The 22,529-nt window shown below is 37.8% G+C and overlaps 1 non-coding gene across 1 annotated transcript; it reads right to left on the reverse strand.

Moving 5' to 3' along the window:
• Positions 1–8,001: 8,001 nt before the first annotated feature.
• On the reverse strand, positions 8,002–8,135 carry LOC111757978 (small nucleolar RNA SNORA2/SNORA34 family). Its single transcript, XR_002792231.1, has one exon. It is a non-coding gene; the product is annotated as a small nucleolar RNA SNORA2/SNORA34 family (small nucleolar RNA).
• Between the last annotated feature and the right edge of the window lie 14,394 nt (positions 8,136–22,529).

Genomic DNA, 22,529 nt, shown 5'->3' on the forward strand with positions numbered 1-22,529 from the left:
TTGCTGGGTGTACTCAATCTCCCGCCCCCAGCTGTGTTACTCCTAAGGCTAATTATAGCACAAAATTCTGCCCTCCACCCCACCACCACTACCGTGGGCCTTTTACTCAGGACTCAACTAATGTACACTCTTCAGGGGCTGTGCCTTATATGATAGGATCATGAACTAATCTCAGCTGCTTTCCCCCAAGCCCACTTCAAAGTGGCAGCTGTACCAGCAGTGGCTTCAGTTCTGGAACTGGCAAGAAATGGCTAGGTTTACTCCACAAGCTCCCTGGAAAAGCACCCCTTCGCTGTATGAATTGTTACCAACCCAGGCTCTTTCTGTGCAGTATGCCAGTCACTGACATGTGGTTTTGCAAAAGTCCAAGTTTATCCATTGAGGCAGCCAAGTATGAAAGACTGCAAAGGAAGGTTTCAGGGATATTTATGATTTTAAAAAGCAGGAGGTATAGCGCAGCATAGTGGCATACACCTCTAGTCCCAGCTACCTGGAAGGCTGAGGCAGGAGGATTGCAAATTCAAGGCTATGATGGATAATTCAAGGAAACCCTGTCTCAAAAAATAAAAAAAGGGTTGCAAATGTAGCTTAGTGGTTAAGCACTTGGGTAGTATGCATAAGGTCTTGGGTTCTTGTTACAGTTTGTGTCTGGATGTCCTCCCAAGGCTTCATGCAGTCATGGAGGGGGCAGACTTCTTTGGGGCAGCTAAATCTAGAGTGTGATTTGTTCACTGTCTAGTGCTGGGACTGGCAGGATGAGTGCTGCATCCGCTTAAGGGTGGATATCCTACATACAATATAAGAGAGGGAAAGAGGCTTGCTCTTTTGCTAATCCTCATTTTGCTCTTGATGCTTTTGCTGTCTTCTTCTGCTGTGAACTGTTGCCCTCTGCCATGTGCCACTCTGCTTTGGAACCAGTGAATTACGGACTGAAATCTCAACAAACTGTGAGCTAAATAAACCTTTCATTCCTTAATTTTGGGCATCACTCAGCAATGAGTGAAAATTAACCAATTCAGTTCTGTTGCCAGTACTGAAGGGGAGGGGAGCAGAAAGCACAAGGAAAAATGATTGGAGAGGAAATAATCCGTGGTCTTCATATGTGTAATCAATACTCATAGCTCTTTTTTAAAATTTTATTTAAGGAGAAAAAGGGTACAAGTTATACAGAATTTAAAAAAAAACAGTAGGAAATCACTAGTTAATAGATTATGTATTGTCATCTTAGAAATAGTTGTTCAAGTTACAAAGTTAAAGCATATAAAGTGGACATTCAAACAGTGAGACTGCAAACAGTTCTGTTCAATGATCCAACAAAAACTCAGTAATATGGTTATCTATTTTATATGCTTAAATACACATGCAGCTATATCCTTTAGAGCACTTTCTTTTACTCTCTGTTTTACAATGACAATTACACATTTTGGGTTTTATTACTCCCACAGTTCTTATTACTTTTTTTGATGAAAATAAAACCAAATGTGACATAATAAAATGGAGTCAGTCAAATCAAAAGGATGGACATAGTACATAATGTAAAAACAGAATACAAGGTAGGTGATCAACAATGGTTGCCATAATGCCTCTTGCTACCTTAAAAAGAATTGCCTATATCATCAGTTATAATAAAATTGAACAAAACAGTAAAGAACAAAACTAATAAAAGCAAAACATTGGAGACATTACAGGACTTCAAAAGAAGATAATAGTCAAACCAGAATGGACGTCATAGTGAATCTTATTGTCTTCACAGTTGTTACCAATACTCTCAAGCTTGATACTATCAAGCAAAACAGAACAGAGTAAAATCAGTCAAAACAAGATGGTGAGAGCAATACAGGGTTTCAAATCAAGTTAATAGGAAATCAAAGTGGGTTACTATAATATATCCTGTTATTTTTTATTTTTTCCCTTAATTAAAAATATAAAGATAAAAAAATTAATAAAAAAGGAGATTGAGGCTGGGGATTTAGCTCAGCAGCATAAACACCTGCCTTGCAAGCAGGCGGTCGTGAGTTCGATCCCCGGTACCGATAAAAATGAAAAAGACACACACACAAAAAAAGGAGATTGAGATAAAAGAGGACATAACAACAAAACAGCACAGGTCAGAACATAACCATTTAAGCAAAATAGCAAAATAGTGTTTCACCACAAGATATCCCGACATAAAAGTAGTTACCATAGTGTCTCTTTCCTTGAAATCTTTGAGTATAACTTTGTATACTGTAGCATCAAACATATCAAGACAATGTAAAACCTTTCAAGAGAATGACAGTATTACAGGGCATTTAGAACCAACTATCAGAAAATGAACAATGATTTCTGTATAATCTCCTTGTCTATAAAAGTTTTTGTTTATATTATCACATATAATAAAATCCAATAAGATAAAACATGTTAAGACCGATGGAGACAGAAGGACAAAAGCTTGATGGGACTTCAAAACAAGATGATACTAAATTAGCACTAGCTATTATGATGTCTTGTTTTCTCCAAAATAGCTGTTCCTACCATCCAACCTTCTCTGCCTCATTTCTGTTGAGCTCTTTTTCTGTCATTACTTGTCAGTTTGTCTTCTTCATTTCACTTTCTGCTCTATTTATTGTGGCCTCTCTGCCACTGTTTCTGGAATTTTGGTATTTTTCTCTTTTAGAATTTCCTGCAGTATTCTCTGTAGAGTTGAATTAGTGGTTGCAAATTCCCCTAGTTCATCTTTATCCTGGAAGTACCTTGTTTTTCCATTAATTTCTAGGGACAGTTGTGCAGGATATATCAATCTTGGCTGGAGGTTATTGTCTTTCAAAGCTCGAATTATTTCCCCCCATGCTCTTTGTGATTTGATGGTTTTGTGGCAAGAAGTCTGCTGTAATTCTGATGGGTGTTCCCTTGTAAGTGATCTGTTTCTTGTCTCTGGCAGCTTTTAATATTCTGTTCTTATATTGGATTTCTGGAATTTTGATTATTATATGCCTGGGTGTAGCTCTGATTTGGGTTGTAGGTGGCGGTGGTCTGTATGCATCATAGATTTGAGTATTTTTACCTTTTCCCATATTAGGGAAGTTCTCCTTGATTATTTCTGTGAATAGCCTTTGCAGTTCATTTGTTAGTATCCCTGCTTCTTCCTTTACATTCTTAATTCTTGTCTTTTTTTTTTTTTCATTTTTATCGGTACCAGGGATTGAACTCACGACTGCCTGCTTACAAGGCAGATGCTTATGCCGCTGAGCTAAATCCCCAGCCCCTACATTCTTAATTCTTAAGTTATAGGTCCTCTTACCATCTTCTAGCCTTTGTATTGTTACTGCTTGTTTCCTTATTTTTAAGTTTTTCCTTTCATGCCCCCACATTACAAATCTGTCCTCCAGTTCAGATAATCTATCCTTAGTTTCAAGCTGTTATGTCAGCTTTCAATAGAGTTTTTAGTTTCCTGGTAATCTCTTTGAATCTGCTTCATGTATTCTATATTTTCTCTATTTTCTCCATTAAACAATTCTCCCCTTTTTTTCTGTTCTTCCATTCCATCATCTGTTTTTTCTTGGGAGGTGCTTAGCATTTCTTTAACTATTCTACTTATATCTTGCTTTGTTTGGTTAAATACTTCACTTTTTTTTCCCAGCCCTTTTTATTTTTTAATAGAAATAGCTTCTTTTTTTTATTTTTGTCTTTTTCATTTTTATCAGTACCAGGGATTGAACTCAGGACTGCCTGCTTGCAAGGCAGGCGCTTATGCCGCTGAGCTAAATCCCCAGCCCAAATACTTCACTTTTGAACTCATCTGTGAGGTCCTGAAGATATCACTTTATGTCTATTGGTGCCATGCCTGATATGGATGTTTTCTGTCCTCATTCTCCTTTGCATTTACCTTTCCTGGATTAGCTCAGGATTGGGGACTGAGGACCCTTTCTTGTTAATCCCTCTTCCCATACTTTTTGTTCCTTCCATATAAGCGTATATAGGAGGCTCAGTTTCTTTCTTTGTCGGTTACAGTTTGTTTGGGCTGGCCAGGTGTTCCTGCCCACTGCAGTGTACTAGGGAGACACAGACCTGGGCAGCCTATGCTGGGCCCGCCCCTCCAGGTCAGTCAACCTGCTGAAGGATTCACTGCATTAGGGTGCACTGCCAGGTGGAGGGACCTGGTTTGGGCTAGCCTACTGGGTCTTAGTCTGCGGCCTCACCAAGGTCAAGTCCCACTTGAAAGGGGAATATGTGACTGAAGTCACTGCAGTGTCCTGTTCCGGCTAGTCTGCCTGGTCTCATAATGTCCTCTGTGGGAGCCTCCTAGACTATGGAAGGGTCCCCGTTCCTCTCACTGCAGGTCGATGCAGGGCTCCCTGCCAGCTCTGTTCTCAATTCAGCTTGCTGATTCCCACTCTCAGAGCTTTTGAAACTCTATCCCTGCTGTGCCAATTCAGATGCAGCAGTGGCGGCAGGAAATTCAAGCCACAGTTTCCAGAGATGCGGGTCCAGCTTTGGCACTGAGACTTTAGCTATTCCAGTCATAGTACTGGGATTGTATTTCCAGTTGGTTTCTCTCAGCTTAGTTCGTTCCTGTGTCAGCAGGGTATATCTCCCTCTGCTTAGGACTCCCCACACTGCACCATTCCTGGAATCTAAGCTGCCTATTTTAGAGAGCCTCCGTAGCTGCTGCTATCTATTTGTCATTTCTCCCAGAAGTCCTACTCATAGCTCTTTACAGGATGCATGTTCAGAAAAATAGTGGCATTAGCAAATATGAGGATGGTATGTTTGGTCCTCTGACATCAGTCACCCACTGCACACCTGCATAAGCCTGAGTGAACAGTTGGTGGTTTAAGAAAAAGCAAATGTTAAGTCTCTGTTATGGTTTGTGTTTAAATGTTCCCCCAAAGCCTCATACAGTCATGGAGGGTGGGCTTTTTGAAGGTAGCTGAGTCTTGCATTTGTGATTGGTTTGTTGTATAGTGCTGGAATTTGTGGTGTGAGTGCTGCACTCACCCAGGGGCAGGTAGCTGGCATGCAGTATTAGGGAGGGAAGGAGTTGTGCTTTTTCCCCCTTTTCCCTTTTTGCTCTTGCTGTTTGTAGTCGCCATGAGTGGTTACCACTTAGCCACACCATCCTGCCTTGGAGCCAGCTGAGTATGAACTGAAACCTCCAAAAACTGTAAGTGGAACACAGCAGTGGACACGGCAGACTGCAATGCCTAGTGAGTTATTCAGGCTCAGTCCTCCAAGAGAGAGCAATTGGTTAATAGCCATCTCGGAGATCGGTGAATTGAGCTCAGAACTGAAAGCATCTATGGGCTGGCTTTATCTAGCAGCTCCCAGTATCAGGATGAGGCAGAACTGAGTTCAAGCTGGCAAGAGGGACACAGAGCATTTCAGGGTGAACAAACTAGGTTCCAGTCTCATAGTCAAAAACCAGCCTGAACTTTAGTAGAACTAATGATGCAGGCTTGCTGGGATTGTCCACTAGCTCACCAGAAATCTATAACTGGTTTGCCAGGCTTAATCAACACAGATCTGGGTTCTGTCTGCCAACTTTGTCCAACAGTAACAGTAGAGATGTGCCTTGAAGTGGACTTTTTCTTATTTTCTTCCTTTCTTTTTAAAATTTTTATCCTTTTCTTGCTTTTTTATTTGTTTAAACCCATTTTATTAAAAGATAAAAAGACAAAAAATAAGAAAAAAATTTCAAAGCATGTCAATCGGGGCAACAATGGTATATACATTGTGTATTGTCATCCCCAAATCATTCACCCAGAGCACAAGACATCTGTATTTAACTGTCCAAACAATACCAGTACAAATCTTTCTTTTCAGCAAACTCAGAGAAGTCAGTAGTAGAACTATTCTATCTTTATATACATATACATACACATATACATTTTTCTTTTAGCTTATCACATTAATGAAACAATATGATGTTTACATGTCTTATTTCACTAATAAGTATATTCTTTTTTTTGTCTTTTTCATTTTTTATCGGTACCAGGAATTGAACTCACAACTGCCTGCTTGCAAGGCAGGCGCTTATGCCACTGAGCTAAATTCCCAGTCCCTAATAAGTATATTCTTGAGGTGCATCCATTTACCTATAAAAGGGTGCAGTTTATCATTCTTTATGGATGACTAGTATTTTATTGTATAAAAATACCACATCTTTGGGGCTGGGGATTTAGCTCAGCGGCATAAGCGCCTGCCTTGTAAAGCAGGCAGTCATGAGTTTGATACCCGGTACCGATAAAAAAAAAAAAGGAAAAAAAACCCCACATCTTTGCTATCCATTTCTCACTTGATGGGCATTTAGGTTGTTTTCAAGATCTGGCTATTACAAATTGTGCTGCTATAAACATAGGTGCACATATATCACTGGTATGATGTTTTTAATTCTTTTGGGAAGATACCCAGAAGAGGAATAGCGGGGTTCAATGGGACCTACAGTCCTAGGTTTTTGAGGAATCTCCACACTGATTCCCCAGCAGTTGCACCAGTCTACAATCCTACCAACAGTGGAGAAGGGTTCCTTTTCCCTACAGTCCCTCCAGCATTTATTATTGGTTGGTTTCTTGATACTAGCCATTCTTTCTGGGGAATCTCTATTGTTTTAATCTCTTGAACGACTAGTGATGTTGAACCTTTTTTCATGTATTTATTTCCTGTTTGTATTTCTTCATCTGAGAAGTGTGTATTCATCTCAGATGCCCGTTTTTAGATTGGGATTTTAAATCTGGGAGGACTGATTTTTTTTTTTTTTTTTTTTTTTTAGTTCTTCATATGTTCTCGATAGTAATCCTTTGCTTGAAGAACAACTGGCAAACATTTTCTCCCACATTGTGGGTTCTCTCTTCACTCGGTAGTTTCTCTTGCTGTGCAAAAGCTTTTCATATAGGAAGATTTGTTGATTCTTTGTGATAGTTCCTGTGCAATTGGGGTTTTGTTCAAAAGTCTTTGTCTACACCAATATCTTTAAAAGTTTTACCTACTCTTATATTCTAATAGATTTAATGTTTCTATTTTAATATTAAGACCTTTGACCCATTCTGATTTTAGCTTACTGCATGGTGAAAGATACAGGTCCAGTTTTAATCTTCAGCATGTGTAGAGCCAGCTTTTCCAGAACCATTTATTAAAGAAGCTATCTTTTTACCAGTAAATATGTTTGACACCTTTGTCAAAGATAAAGCGGCTTGGACCAGGGATTTAGCCCAGAGGAATAACTGTCTGCCAGGCAAGCGCAAGGTCATGAGTTTGATGCCTGGTACAAAAAAAAAAAAAAAAAAAGATAAGATAGCTTAGTGTCTGCAGTTGTTTCTGAACCTTCTAATCTATTCCATTGATCTTCAGGTCTTTTTTTTTTTTTTTTTTGCAATACCACATTGTTTTTATCACAGTAGCTTTATAGTATAATTTCTTCATTTTTATTTTAAAGGGGGTAAAATTAAATACAACAAAACAGAACAAAATAGGTCATATGAAAGCAATGTAAGAGACATAAATTTTAAAGCTAACAACCAGAGATCTTCACTATCTATTATATCTTTTGTTTTCTTCCAAATAGTTGTCCATGTCTTTGCATATAGAGAATTCATACAAAACAACATAGTATAAAACTGATCTGAACAGAATGAGGAAGGCATTTTAGGTCTTCAAAACCAGACAATAGGGAAGTCACTAACGGCTGTCGTACAGTCTCTCGTTCTCTTCAAAATAGCTGTCCATACATTCATGTATATTGAAGATCAATAAAATAGGCATGGGGGGAGGGGTTGCTTGGTTTCCTGATGCTCCAGGTCCCAGCATGGCATGGGTCCCAGTAAACATCGGTGGCATCCTAGGCTGCCACAGCCTGCCACACTCAGACGCTCATGGTGGGGGTGGGGGTGGGGCTGGAGTGCTTGGTTTCTCAGCACTCCAGGTCCAAGCTTGGCACAGGTTCCAGTAAACGCCGGTGGTTCCTATCCTGGACCACACAGCCTGCCCCACTCGCAGCTGCTCACCAGGAGGGGATGGGTTGTTTCAAGCTGTTTCTTTCTAATGAATTGACCATTTCACTGCCCAAGTTCTGAAATGGCCAACAGACCATAGAAAGTTATCTCTTTAGGCTCCTGCTTGACAACAGCATCAGGAAGCTGCTGGCCTTGATTCAGGGCCAGTATAGTATAATTTCAAGTCAGGGATTGTGATGCCCCCATCTGGTCTTTGTTGCCCAGGCTTGCCTTTGCTATTCTAGGTCTCTTCTGGTTCCAGATCAATTTTAGGATTTTTTTTTAATTGTGTGAGATATGCTATTGGAATTTTGATTGGGATTGCACTGAATCTGCTTAACAGTTTTGGAAATATGACCATTTTATCTATACTGGTTCTTCCTACCCAAAACCTTGGGATATCTCTCCATTTTCTCCATCCTCTTCAATCTCTTTTTCAGAGTACTGTAGTTTAAAATGTAGAGGTCTTTTACATCCTTTGTTGGATTGATTCCTAGGTATTTCATTTTTTTGGATGCTGTTGAAAAAGGTATTATTTCCCTGAATTCTCTCTCTGTGAGTTTGTTATTTGTGTACAAGAAGGCTACTGATTCTTGAGTGTTGGCTTTGTAACCAGCTATGTTACTGAATTTGCTTATTAAACTGAAAATCTTTTGGTGGAGTTTTGGGGTCTTCTAATAGAGTATCATGTTACCTGCAAACAATGATAGTTTAACTTCTTCCTTTCCTATCTTTATTCCTTTTACTTTTCTTGTCTAATTGCTGTATCTAAAGTTTCTGCTCTTGTTTTTATATGAGTGTGAACATTATTCCTAGTTTTGTGAACATTATTTCTATTTTTTCTTGTGAACATTATTTCTAGAACATTGTTCTAGTATGTTCTTGCTTTTATTTCTTCCTTTTTCCCTTCCTGACTTCATCAGTCTCCCAAAGTTCAAGTAATTTTCCTTTGTCCCCTAGCCTTGTTTCTAAACTTCTTTTGTCTATTTTCTACCTAACTTCTTTAAAAATCACCATTTTTAAAGGGCATACATACCGTATACAATTTTCTGGTTTGTTTTCATGGGTTTTTGGGGACTACCAGGAATTAAATTCAGGACCTTGGACTTTCCAGGAAGGCACTTGTGCTCCTAAGCTATGTCCTTGGCCCCTTTCTGGTTTGTTTTAGATTGTTTTACATAATCATAAATATACCTTATATCATTAAAAGTGGCAAATGAAGTTACCACAGCTTATCATTTTCTAGGCTGTGTTGAATGCTATTGTTATTGTTGATTGTACTATTTTAGTCAAGAGGACATAATTGTACTATTTTAGTCAAGAGGACTTGTTCTTCCTGGTATACCAAGTGAGATTGCCTTAGGATCATAAATAATACTATAAACCAGGGGCTGGGGATTTAGCTCAGTGGCACAAGTACTTGCCTGGCAAGCATGAGGTCATAATTTCAATCCCCAGTACCAAACAAAAAATATTAGAAGATAGTGCCGAAGAACCAAGGGCTGGGACAAATAGGTTGCAACTTCTTATCCCCAATAAATTGAAGCAATAGTTTGTTTTTGTTTTTGTTTTTGTTTTGTGCCAGGGATCAACCTTGCATTTGCCAGGCACTTATGCCACTGAACTAAATCCCCAGCCCTGAAGCAATAGAATTTTACAACAGACTCAAAACCCAATAGCCAGCTATGCCTCAAAGACATCTCTGAGAAGTAGTCATTTCCTAAGGGTTATAAACTTGCAATAAAACTACTTACCATAAACAATTTATAAGCATCAACCTGGGAATTAACTTACACAAAAATAATAGAAAATGTGATGACATTTAAGCAAGATACAACCCCAGGCTTCTAACTCACCAAAGGCAAACCCAGGGGGCAATGAGGCAGAACAATCCAAAAGTCACCCCCCCCCCACTCTCTGAAGTGGTAAAAGCAGAAGTAACAAAGAAGATGAATGAGGTTCTAGAAAAAAAAAAAAAAAAATCAAGGGCCGGGAGTTTAGCCTGCTAGGCAAACTCGCGGTTGTGAGTTCAATCCCCCACATTAAAAAAAAAAAAAAAAAAAAATCAAATTGGAAATAATTTCTCAAGTAACTACAGAGATGGGATCAAATTGAAAGACATGTTTAGGTGCTCCAGATACAGATTTTTAAAGAATGGAAGCACTTAAGGAAATGATAGAAATCCTGATTACTCAATGTAGGAAAGAAATGGAGTCCATAAAAAAGATTCAAACAGATATCCACTAGATTAAAAATTGCAGTAAAAGTATACATAGCAGAATGAGCCAATGTGAGGACTAAATACCAGATATAGAAAACAGGATTGCAGTTGGTGATCACGAAAAGAAAAGTTTCCTTTTCTCTCTATCTCCATCTGTTTGAGATAGGGTTTTGCTTTGCAGTTCAGGCTGGCCTTGAATTCACTTTGTAGTCCAGGTTGGCTTCAAACTCATGGTGATTCTCCTGCCTCAGCCTCCTGAGTGCCGGGATTATAGACATGTGCCACCACACCTAGTTAGAATTTCTTTAACATAGCAAAAGACCACAAAAAAGCAATCTAAATAACTGCTAGATGATAGAATAATAATAAGCCAGAAGAGAAACTACACCTTCCTGTGAAGCTGGCTCTGCTATGCTGATTAGAAAGAGTCTCAGCCAGAAGAAAAACCAACCCTTCTCAAGAAGCAGGCTCTGCCATGCTGATAGGTAAGAGCCTCAGTCAAAAGAGAAACCATGCCTTCCGATGAGCTAGATGGTGTGTGGGCTAAAAATCCAGGAGAGCATCTGTCTGTCTGTCTTCTGTCTGTCTGTCTGTCTCTCTCTGTCTCTCTCTCTGTCTCCCTCCCTGTCTGTCTCTGTCTCTGTCTCTGTCTCTGTCTCTGTCTCTCTCTCTCTCTCTCTCTCTCTCTCTCACTCACACACACACACACACCAATGATTTGGAGGACTCAGGGTGAGATGACAGCAACTGAGGGGAAGGGAAGAGCTTGATGCTTGTACTGTTTGGTTGACTCTGCAGATCTGGGGCTGGTGGTCTGGGCATCTACTTGGAGGATGGCATGTGCATTGTGTCAACTGTAGGGAATATGCTCCTATCTTGTTTTTGAAATCCAATGCTTTTTTCCACTTTACTGTTTTGTTTTATCCCTGCATCTGGTAATGTGAGCAACTATTTTGAAGATAACAATGTGCAGTATTGTACTCACTGTTTTGTTTTGTTCTAATTTATTGGGTTTTTTTTATTTTAGAGAGAGTAAAACCAAGCAAAATAAAACAGGATAAAGTCAATCAAAACAAGACAGTATAAGTGACACAGAATTTCAAAACAAGGTAATAGGAAATCAATAATGGTTACCATAATGCCTCTTGTTGTCTTCAAAATAGCTGCCCATACCTTCAGACACAATAAAATCAAACAAAATAGAAACAGAATATAACCAATAAAAACAAAACAATGAATGCAACACAAGACTTCAAAACAAGACAACAGTAAATCCAAAATGACTACCAAAATATATCTTATTATCTTTGAAACAGCTGCCATGCCATCAGATATAATAAAATCAAACAAAGTAAAACAGAATAAAACCAAACCAAACAAAACAATGAGAATGCTATATTATGTATTGTTATCCTCTGAACAGATGATCAGACTACCAACTTTAGGCCTGCAAAGTCAGTGAAGCATTAAACAGTATAAGCATTAAGTTGTATTTTACCTCAGTAGTTACCATCACAACCTCTATTTCTGGTATCAACTCACAGATCTTAGCTTTTTGTTGACTTCTTGTTATCCTCCCCTGCAGTCTGAGAATGGCACTGACTCACAGGAGAGGGCTGGCATCTGGCTCTCTCCTAGTCAGCCTGCACATGGTGCCAACTCACAGAAGGTCTTAGCTTCTTATTCCTGATGTATTGTTTTATTTTATTCAATGTTATGTTTTGATTGGCTTTATCCTGTTTAGTTTTATTTGATTTTGTTATGTCTGATGGTATAGACAACTATTGTGAAGACAGCAAGATATATTATGATTGATTTCCTCTTTTGAAGTTCTGAACCACTTTCACTGCTTTGTTTTGATTGGCTTTATTTTTTTATTCTCTTTAAAATAAAATAAAAGAGTGGAGTGAATCCTGTACACCATCCCAAGCTCTGGGAGAGTTTAAGATCATCGCTCCCAGTGGTCAAGGACTCGCCCAACTTCCAGCCACACTAGACTGGGCTCAGCAGGTTTCAGGCCTGCTTGGCCATATCCAGTGAACTTCTTTCTTTTTTTTTTTTTTTTTTTTTTTTTTTGTCTTTTTCATTTTTATCGGTACTGGGGATCGAACTCACGACCGCCTGCTTGCAAGGCAGGTACTTATGCCGCTGAGCTAAATCTCCAGCCCCCAGTGAACTTCTTTCAATCTGGGAAACTCAGCTGCTGGCTGGGGTGAGTCCTGCGTGCCATCTGGAGCCCCAGGAGTTTAAAATCATGGCTCCCAGTAGTAAAGCTTCCAGCCACACTAGACTAGCCTTGGGAGGCTTTGCAGCCCAACTAGATTATGCCCAGAAATCTTCTTCAATTAGGGGAGTTGAGGGCACATAAGTGAGTTCCAGGACATTGCTCCTTGCCCAGGGAGAGCTTTGGACCATTATCCACAGTGGTTAGGTGCCCACCCAGCTCTCTGGAACACTAAAGGTGGCATGAGAGGGCCTGAGGGCCTGACTGGACCACACTCAGCAACCTCCATTCAGTCCCAGGAGCCCAGGGCATAGGAGACGATTTCCAACACAACAAGGGAAGCTTTGGAACAACACTTGAAACACAGAAATATAGGAAAATGACAAATGAAAGACCAAAATGCAATTTCAAACTGCCAGCCCACCCAAGAAAGCCTAGAAACCATGTACATAGAAGAAAATATATGCCACACACCTGAAATACCTGAAATAATAGCAACTGAAATAAAGAAGCAACTCCAAGAAGCTTTAAAGGAATTCAAACTAGAAATAATCTCCCAGGTAAAAGAAGAAATGATAAAAGTAATGAAAGAGATGATGAACACATCTAAAGAAGACACAGCTTAAAAATTAGAACAAAACAAAAAGATAGAATCCTTGGATGAGCAATATAAGAAACAAACAGAATACATGAAGCAGATTCAAAGACATATACAGGATATCAAAAACTCCATTGAACGTTGTCGAAATTGACTCAAAAAAATGAGGATAGAATTTTAGGCCTCAAAGACAAGATTGCAGCTGGTGAACAGGAAAGGAAAGATCTTTTAAAAATAACAAGGAATCAAGAAACAATTCAACAGCTGCAAGATGATGCAAAGAAAAACAACATAAGATTGATAGGGATAAATGAAAAAGAAGGGGACAACATAAATGATATCAAGAAGCTATTTACAGAAGTAATAGCTGAAAATTTCCCAAACAAGAGAATGGAGGGGCTGGGGATTTAGCTCAGCAGCATAAGTGCCTGCTTTGCAAGCCCATGGTCATGGGTTCGATCCCCGGTGCTGATAAAAAAAAAAAAAAGAGAGAGAGAGAATGGAAATGACATTAGGATTAGTGAAGCATATAGAACTCCAAAAAGTCATAACCAAAATAAAACTACACCCAGACATATAATAATCACCATCCCAGAAATCCAACATAAGAATAGAATATTAAAAGCTGTTAGAAAAGACAGGTCACCTATAAAGGAAAACCTATCAGAATTACAGAAGACTTCTCAACACAAACAATGAAGTCAAGAAGAGCATGGAGTGAAGTATTTCAGATCCTAAAGGAAAATGATTTTCAACCTAAACTGATGTACCCTGCAACACTGTCCTTCAGAATGGATGGAGAAATAAGATACTTCCATGAATAAGAACAGCTGAAGAACTTCATGAATGGATGGAGAAATAAGATACTCTCATGAATAAGAACAGCTGAAGAACTTCATGATCACCAAGCCAACCCTGCAAAGAATACTGAAAGACAGTCTAGATACACATAGGAAAAAACCACTAAGCAAAGTAGACAATTAAACAGAATGGAAAGATAAAGATGCAACATCAGAAAGATAATATATCAACAATAAGCCAATATATAACAGTTATAACCATTAATGTAAATTGTCTCAATTCACCAATTAAACGAAACAGACTGGCAGAATGGATCAAGACAACATCCAACCATATGCTGTCTGCAAGAAACCCATCTAACTGAAAAGGAAACTGACAGACTGAAAGTCAAAGGATGGAAAACAATACTTCATGCAAGAGGAACTGGAAAAAAAAGTGGGGGTAGCTATTCTGTTTCCAGACAATGTGAACTTTAAATCAAGAATGATCCTAAGAGATAAAGAAGGTCACTATATACTGGTTAGAGGAAAACTTCAAGAGGAAGAGATAACTATATATATATGCACCAAATTTCAGAGCACCCAGTTATACAAAGCAAGTATTAATAGAAATGAAAAATCAAATTAGCAGTAACACAATTATAACAGGAGACCGTAACACACCATTGACACCAAGGGACAGATCAACCAGACAGAAAATCAGCAAAGAAATAACAGAACTGAATCACACCTGTGAACAAATGGACTTGATAGACATATACAGAGTGTTCCATCCAACATCATCAGAATATACGTTCTTCTCAGCAATACATGGGACATTCTCTAAAATAGACCATATACTAGTCCACAGAACATATTTAAATAAGTGCAAAAGAGTTGAAATTATCCCATGCATGTTATGGGGTCATAGCACCATGAAATTAGAAATTAATGATAAAGAAACTGCAAAAATCCCACATATACATGGAAATTGAATAACACACTCTTGAGCAATCAGTGGGTCACCCGGAAATTAAAGAAGAAATTAAACAATACCTACAAGCAAATGAAAATACAAATACAACTTACCAGAATCTGTGGGATGCAATGAAAGCAGTCCTCAGAGGAAAATTTATTGCACTGAGTTCCCACATCAGGAAAACAGAACAAATACAAATAAATAATCTGATGCTATACCTCAAACATCTAGAAAAAGAAGAGCAAGTCAAGCCCAAAGCCAAAAGAAGGGAAGAAATTATAAAAATCAGAGCAGAAATTAATGCAATAGATACTAAGAAAACAATTCAAAGAATCAATGAATCAAAGAGTTGGTTCTTTGAAAGAATAAATAAAATTGATAAGCCCCTAGCCAACCTTATTTTAAAAAGGGAAGAAAAAGCTCAATTTCATGCAATAAGGAATGAAAAAGGCAAAATCACTACAGACTCTGTAGAAATACAGAAGATCATCAACATCTATTTCAAAAACCACTACTCTCTCTCTCTCTCTCTTTTTTTTTTAGTCTTTTTTCCTTTTTATCGGTACCAGGGATCAAACTCACGACTGCCTGCTTGCAAGGCAGGCAGTTATGCCGCTGAGCTAAATCCCCAGCCCCCAAAACCTCTACTCTCATAGGTTCAATAACATAGAAGAAATGGACAGATTCCTAGAAACATGTGAAGTACCAAAGCTAGATCAAGAAGATGTAAAACTGCTGAATAATCCAATTTCTATCAATGAAATTGAAAATGTAATTAAGTCCTTAATTAAAAAGAACAGCCCAGACCCAGACAGACTCACTGCAGAATTCTACAGGAAATACATAGAAGACTTAATGCTGATACTCCTCAAACTCTTCAATGAAATAAAAAGGGAAGCAATCCTTCTTGAGTCATTTCTGGAAGCAAATATTACTCTAATACCAAAACCTGAGAAAGACCCAACTAAAAAAGAGAATTACAGGCCAATCTCCCTAATGAACACAGATGCAAAAATCCTCAATAAAATATTGGTGAACAGGATGCAGCAAATCAAGATGATTATACACCACGACCAAGTGGGATGGTTCAACATAAGTAAATCAATAAATGTAATCCACCATATCAATAAAGCCAAAAACAAGAATCACATGATCATTTCTATAGATGCAGAAAAAGCTTTTGATAAGATCCAACATTCATTCATGATAAGAACCTTACAGAAAACTGGAATAGATGGTCTTCACCTCAATATGATAAAGGCCATCTATGACAAACCAATAGCCAGCATCATATTAAATGGCCAAAAACTGAAGGCCTTTACCTTAAAATCAGGCACAAGACAAGGATATTCCTTATCACTGGTCCTATTCAATATAGTACTGAAATACTAGCCAGAGCAATTAGACAAGAGAGAGAAATAAAAGGGGTAAAGATAGGAAAAGAAGAAATTAAATTATTTGCAGATGATATGATACTCTTCATAGAAGACTCTCAAAACTCCATTGAAAGACTCCTAGATATAACAAATAAATTCAGCAATGTAGCTGGATACAAAATCAATACTCAAAAATCAATAGCATTTCTATACACTAACAACAAAATCACAGAGAGAGAAATAAGAGAAGCCACACCCTTCACACTAGCAACCCCAAAAATGAAGTATTTAGGAATTATTCTCATGAAAGCAGTGAAAGACCTATATAGGGAAAATTATAATATACTGAAAAAAGAAATCGAACAGGATCTCAGAAAATGGAAAGACATCCCTTGCTCATGGATAGGAAGAATAAATACTGTGAAAATGGTCATTCTCCCAAAACTGTTATAGAGATTCAATGCAATCCCAAAATACTATCAACATGCCTCATAGATCTAAAGAAATCATTCCTAAAATTCATCTGGAACCAGAAGAGACCTATAATAGTAAAGACAATTCTAAGCAACAAAGGCAAGGCAGGAGGTATCACAATCCCTGACTTGTTATACTACAAAGCAACTGTAGTAAAATCAACATGGTACTGGAATAAAAACAGATCTGAAGATCAATGGAAGAGATTAGAAGATACAACCGCAACTACAAACACACCCAACCACCTTATCTTTGATAAAGAGGCCAAACATGTTCACTGGAAGAATGACAGTCTCTTTAAATAAATAAATTTCTGGTTCTCCATATGCCGAAAACTAAAACTAGACTCATGCCTATCACCATGTACTAAATTAAAATCTAAATGGATCAAAGATCTGAATATTAAAACAGAAACACTAAATCTTTTAGAAGACAAATTGGGTAAAAATCTTGAAAACATAGGGGTAGGTAGAGAATTCATGAACAGAAATCAAACCACATGGGAAATACTTCCCAGAATCAATAACTGGGATCACATCTTATTAAAAAGTTTCTGCATGTCAAAAGAAATCTCCAGCATAGTGAAAAGAAAACCCACAAACTGGGAAAAAGTCTTAGTGAACTGTTCCTCAGACAAAGGACTTCTGTCTAAAACATACAGAGAATTTTAAAAAATCAGACTCTCAAAATTCAAAGATCCAATCCAAAAATGGGCATCTGAGATGAATACAGAGTTCTCAGATGAAGAAATACAAATAAATATGTGAAAAAATGTTCATCATCATTACTCATTAGAAAAATGCAAATTAAAACCACACTGAGATTCCATCTCACTCCAGAAAGAATGGTCAGGATCAAGAAAACTACAAACAAAAAATGCTGGCAAGGCTGTGGGGAAAAAGGAACTCTCCTGCACTGTTGGTGGGAGTGTAAATTGGTGTAATCCTCAAAAAGCTGGTATTGGAATTCCCATTCAACCCAGCTATTCCACTTCTGGACATATTCCCAGAAGAACTGAAGACATCATACCACAGTGATATATATGTGCACCCATGTTTACAGCAGCACGATTTGTAATAGTCGGGTCTTGGAAACAACCTAAGTGTCCATCACCTGAGGAATGGATAAAAAAGTTGTGTTTTTTTTTATACAATGGATACTACTCAGCTATAAAGAATGATCACATTGAGATATTTATAAATAAATGGATGCAACTTGAGACCATACTCATAAGCAAAATAAATCAAACTCATATGTATAAATACTGTATAGGGGCTGGGGATTTAGCTCAGTGGCATAAGCGCCTGCCTTGCAAGTGTGTGGTTGTGAGTTCGATCCCTGGTACTGGTAAAAAAAAAAAAAAGATAAATATTGTATAGTAAAAAATATATATACTGTATAGTTTCCCTAGTGTAAGAAATGGTAAGAGTACATAAAAGTTTATGGTAATCATGATTTCCCATTACTTTGCTTTGAAAGCTTATAATAATGTTTGCATTCATTAGTTGGAGTGGTTTTATCCTGGTTTGTTTGATTTTATTATCTGTGATAGTATGAACAGCTATTTTGAAGAAAAGAAGACATTATAATAGCCAGTGCTGATTTAATATCATCTTACTCTGAAGTCCTATTATGCTTTTGTTCTTTTGTTTCCATTGGTTCTATCATATTATATCTTATTGGATTTTATTATGTGTGATAGTATAAACAAATTTTCTATGGCAAATGAGATAATATAGTAGCCATTGTTCATTCTGTGTTATTTGGTTGTGAATGCCATGTAATACTTTCATTCTCTTGAATGCTCTTATGCTATTTTGTTATGTTTGATACTATATCATATATGAAGTTACGCTCAACTATTTAAAAGAAAGAGACATTATGGTAGTTACTGTTAATTATGGGTTGTCTTGTGGTAAAATGCTGTGTTGCTTACATTGTTCTGATCTGACCTGCTTTGTTATGTCCTCTTTTGTCTTAATCTCTTTAAAATAAAAAAATAAAAGAAAGAAGAACAACATAAGATTAATTAGAGTTAATGAAAAACTAGGAGATACCACAAGTGACATAAGAAACTTTTTCACAGAATTAATAGAATAAAACTTTCCAAGCATGGAAAAAAGAATTTGACATATGGATTAGTGAGGCATATAGTACTCCAGTGATCCATAATAAAAAAGCTACACCAAAGCATTTAATACTCAAGATTCCAGAAACTCAACACAAGAACAGAATACTAAAAACTATTAAAGAAAGGAAATAAATCATCTATACAGGAAAGCCCATCAGAATCATAGTGGACTTTTCAACACAAATGGTCAAGTTAAGCAGAGCTTGAAATGAAGTTCAAGCCTTAAAAGAAAACAGCCTCCATCCCAGATTGGTGTATCTTGTAAATATTTTTTGAGACCTTGTCACAAAAAAATTTTAAAAAGAAAATATTCTTGAAGAAATAAGATACCTCTAGGACAAAGAACACACGAACCAGCAAACCAGCACTCCAAAATGTACTGAAAGTTGTCCTAGAGAGAGATAACATGGACTACAAGCCCATGAACCTCAAGGGAATGAATTCTCTTGAATTTTACAAGGCAAGCAATTAAACAGAAGAGAAAAAAGGGAACAAGAGTAAAATAACATGATAAGGATAACTGAATACATATTAGTTATAAATATCAATGTAAATTGTCTCAATTCACAATCAAAAGAAACAGACTGGGAGAATTAGAGAAGATGGTGGCTTTCTAGGTCGCTGGGTGGAGAGCCTCTCTGGAAAAACAGCTCAGATGCTGGCATTTGACATGTAGAGGGCTGGGTGAGTGGAGAGGGACTCTCATGAACCCAGGAGGAAACTGAAGTTAAAGAAAAATAGGAAGAGGAAGGAAAAACGTGAGTGGAGGGCTCGTGCCTGATGAGCTCACTAAGACCAGTTTGCGCTGTGCTGGGAGTGCAGTGGAGTCAGGCGACTCAAAAGTCGCACGGAAGCCACAGCCAGTGGTAAGAGGAATTGGTGAGTCCCGGGCCCTTTGCCGGAGGACGTAGTGCAGCGGTGCAGCGTGGAGTGGAGCCAAGGTGCAGAACTACATTGATTCCCAGTGAGTGCTGGAGATTGGGTCCAGTGGCAAATGTTGCTGGCTGGAGGACATCTTGGAGTGGAGCAGAGCCAGGCACTGTGGTGGCGTCAGTCAGCCATTCCTGGCCTAGGGAGGATTGATGGGATCTGCTCAGGCTGAGTCACATCCCTAGTTGGGACCCAATAACCAGGGACAAAACTGTCCCGACCCTGTGACCTCCGCAAAGCACAGGCTAAGTTGCTGAAGGCACTTGCAGTTGACTGGCTCAGAGACTAAAGGCTAGCCTGCATCATCCCTGGGTGCACCTCAGATAACAGCAAATTGGAAAGGGCAGCAAAACCCCAGTCAGCACACTTCAGAAAAACTGTAAGCAATATGGAGAGGGCCAGAGACCTTCACAACACACCTCTCTGAAAGAAACCAGAAACATGATGAGATAGAAATTAAAAAAACCCTCCAGCCTCTGACCCTGGGAAAATAATCCCAGAAGAGGTAAACACAGAAGAGAACCAGTGCAGTAATAATGCAATGTTAGCCACAACATCAGCGGACATAAAGAAATACCTTCATGACCTCATAGATGAACTTAAAACTGAAATTCTAATGCAAGTGAGGCAAGATATAAAAAGATTAATTAAAGAAATACTAAGCCCCTCTCAAGAAAACACAGATGGAAGAACAGAGGAACCCAGAAAAGGAAGAGAAACCTTTGATGAAGAATTTAAAAAAAAAAAAAACCTAGAATACATGAAACAGATCCAAAGAGATTACCAGGAAACTAAAACTCCATTGAAAGTTGGCAAAATGCCTTGACAGAAACTAAAGTTAGCCTTTCGAAACTTGAAAAGAGATTTATAATGTGTGATTTTGTAAGAAAAATTCTCTTAAAAATAACAAGGAACCAGGAAGAAATAATTCAAAGCCTGGAAGACGACAAGAGGATCTATAACTTAAGAATAAAAAACGTGAGCGAAGAAGCAGGAGTAACCACAAATGAATTATGAAGACTATTCACAGAAATAAAGAAAAACTTCCCAAGCATAGGAAAAAGAAATGATATCCAAATAAATGAGGCATACAGAACTCTAGCCAACTACAACCAAAACAGATCTACACCCAGACATAAAATAATCAAGATCCCAGAAATCCACCACAAGAACAGAGTATTAAAAGCAGCTAGAGAAAAGAAGCAGATCACCTACAAAGGAAAAAATCATCAAAATAATGACAGACATATCAGCACAAACTCTCAAATCTAGAAGAGTCTAGGGGGAAATAGCTGAAGCCCTGAAAGAAAATAACCTCCAACCCAGAGGTTACCCAGATGTACCCAAAAAACTCTCTCTCAAAATTAATGGAGAAATAAGATATTTCCAAGACAAGGAGGAACTGTGGGAGTTCATGGCCACCCATCCAACCCTATAAAAAATACTGAAGAACATTCCAGAGAGAGAGAGGATAAAATACCAGTGGCAGAGAAACCTCAATGAACAGGGCAGACAGTGGAATGAAGTAGAGTGGACAAATAATAGCAGAAAAATAGAATAGCAGAGATGAGGCAGAGAAGGAATTCGTCTTGTACAATGGTCTTATATGTCTTTTTCATTTCATGTGTTTATAGGAACATGATTTGTTTTGTCTTGCTTTGTTTTGTTCCTCCCTCTAATATAGAAAGGATAGAAATACATGTTAAGACTCATGCTTGCGTAGAACCAATAAACAGTTTATGAGATCTGATCTTATGACACATGATGAAATGAACAAATACTCTGAAGAAAAAGAGACACTTCAGTATCCAGTGCTGATCCAGGAGTATCATAATGTGAAATCCAGCAATACTATTATTCTTTGCTCAGAGTGATTTTTTTTTGTTTGTTTTTTTCTTTTTTTATCGGTACCGGGGATCGAACTCACGACTGCCTGCTTGCAAGGCAGGCACTTATGCTGCTGAGCTAAATCCCCAGCCCCCAGAGTGATTTTTTTTTTTTGTTGAACAGAACTGGTTGCAGTCTCGCTATTTGAAACCTCACTTTATATGCTCTACTTTTGTATCTTTGAATATGTAAATATCAACTAATGATTTCTTACTGTTTATTCTTTCTTTGAAAGTATACATTATTTCTACTCATTTTCTGTTTTGTTTAGTCTTTCTTTAAATAAAATTTTTTTTAAAAAGAGCAAAGGAGGGCCTGGGGATTTAGCTCAGCGGCATAAGCACCTGCCTTGAAAGCAGGCGGTCATGAGTTCGATCCCTAGTACTGATAAAAAGTTTAAAAAAAAAAAGAGCAAACAAACAAACAAAAAAAGAGCAAAGGGTGGGAAAGGTGGAAACTACTGTCAATTTCTTATTGTCTTTCATTGCTTACATAATTTTATTAGGTTTGGCTTTGTTCTGTCTTTTGTTATTTTATGCTTTCAGATGGTAAGGGCAGCTATTTTGAATATAATGGGAAATATTATGGTAATCATGGTTTCCTATTATATTGTTTTGAAATCTATAATGCTTTCATTTATTGGTCTTATTTTGTTTTGTTTGATTTTATTATGTGAGATGGTATGAATGCTATTTTGAAGAAAATAAGACATTATGGTAGCTATTGCTGATTTAGTATCACCTTGTTTTGAAGTCCTACCATGCTTTTGTTCTTCTGTTTTGATTGGTTCTATCCTGTTGTGTTTTATTTATGTGTGATGTTATAGAAAAATTTTTGAGGGAAATCACATATTATAGCAGCCATTGTTCATTTTCTGTTATTTGGTTTTGAAGTCCTGTAATGCTTTCATTCTTTTGAATTTTTTTTATTATATTGTTATGTTTGATATTATTGTGTGTGAAT

This window comes from Cavia porcellus, unplaced genomic scaffold, assembly GCF_034190915.1.
Source record: "Cavia porcellus strain 051 isolate PalLab524CR breed Dunkin Hartley unplaced genomic scaffold, mCavPor4.1 scaffold_28, whole genome shotgun sequence".
NCBI lineage: Eukaryota > Metazoa > Chordata > Mammalia > Rodentia > Caviidae > Cavia > Cavia porcellus.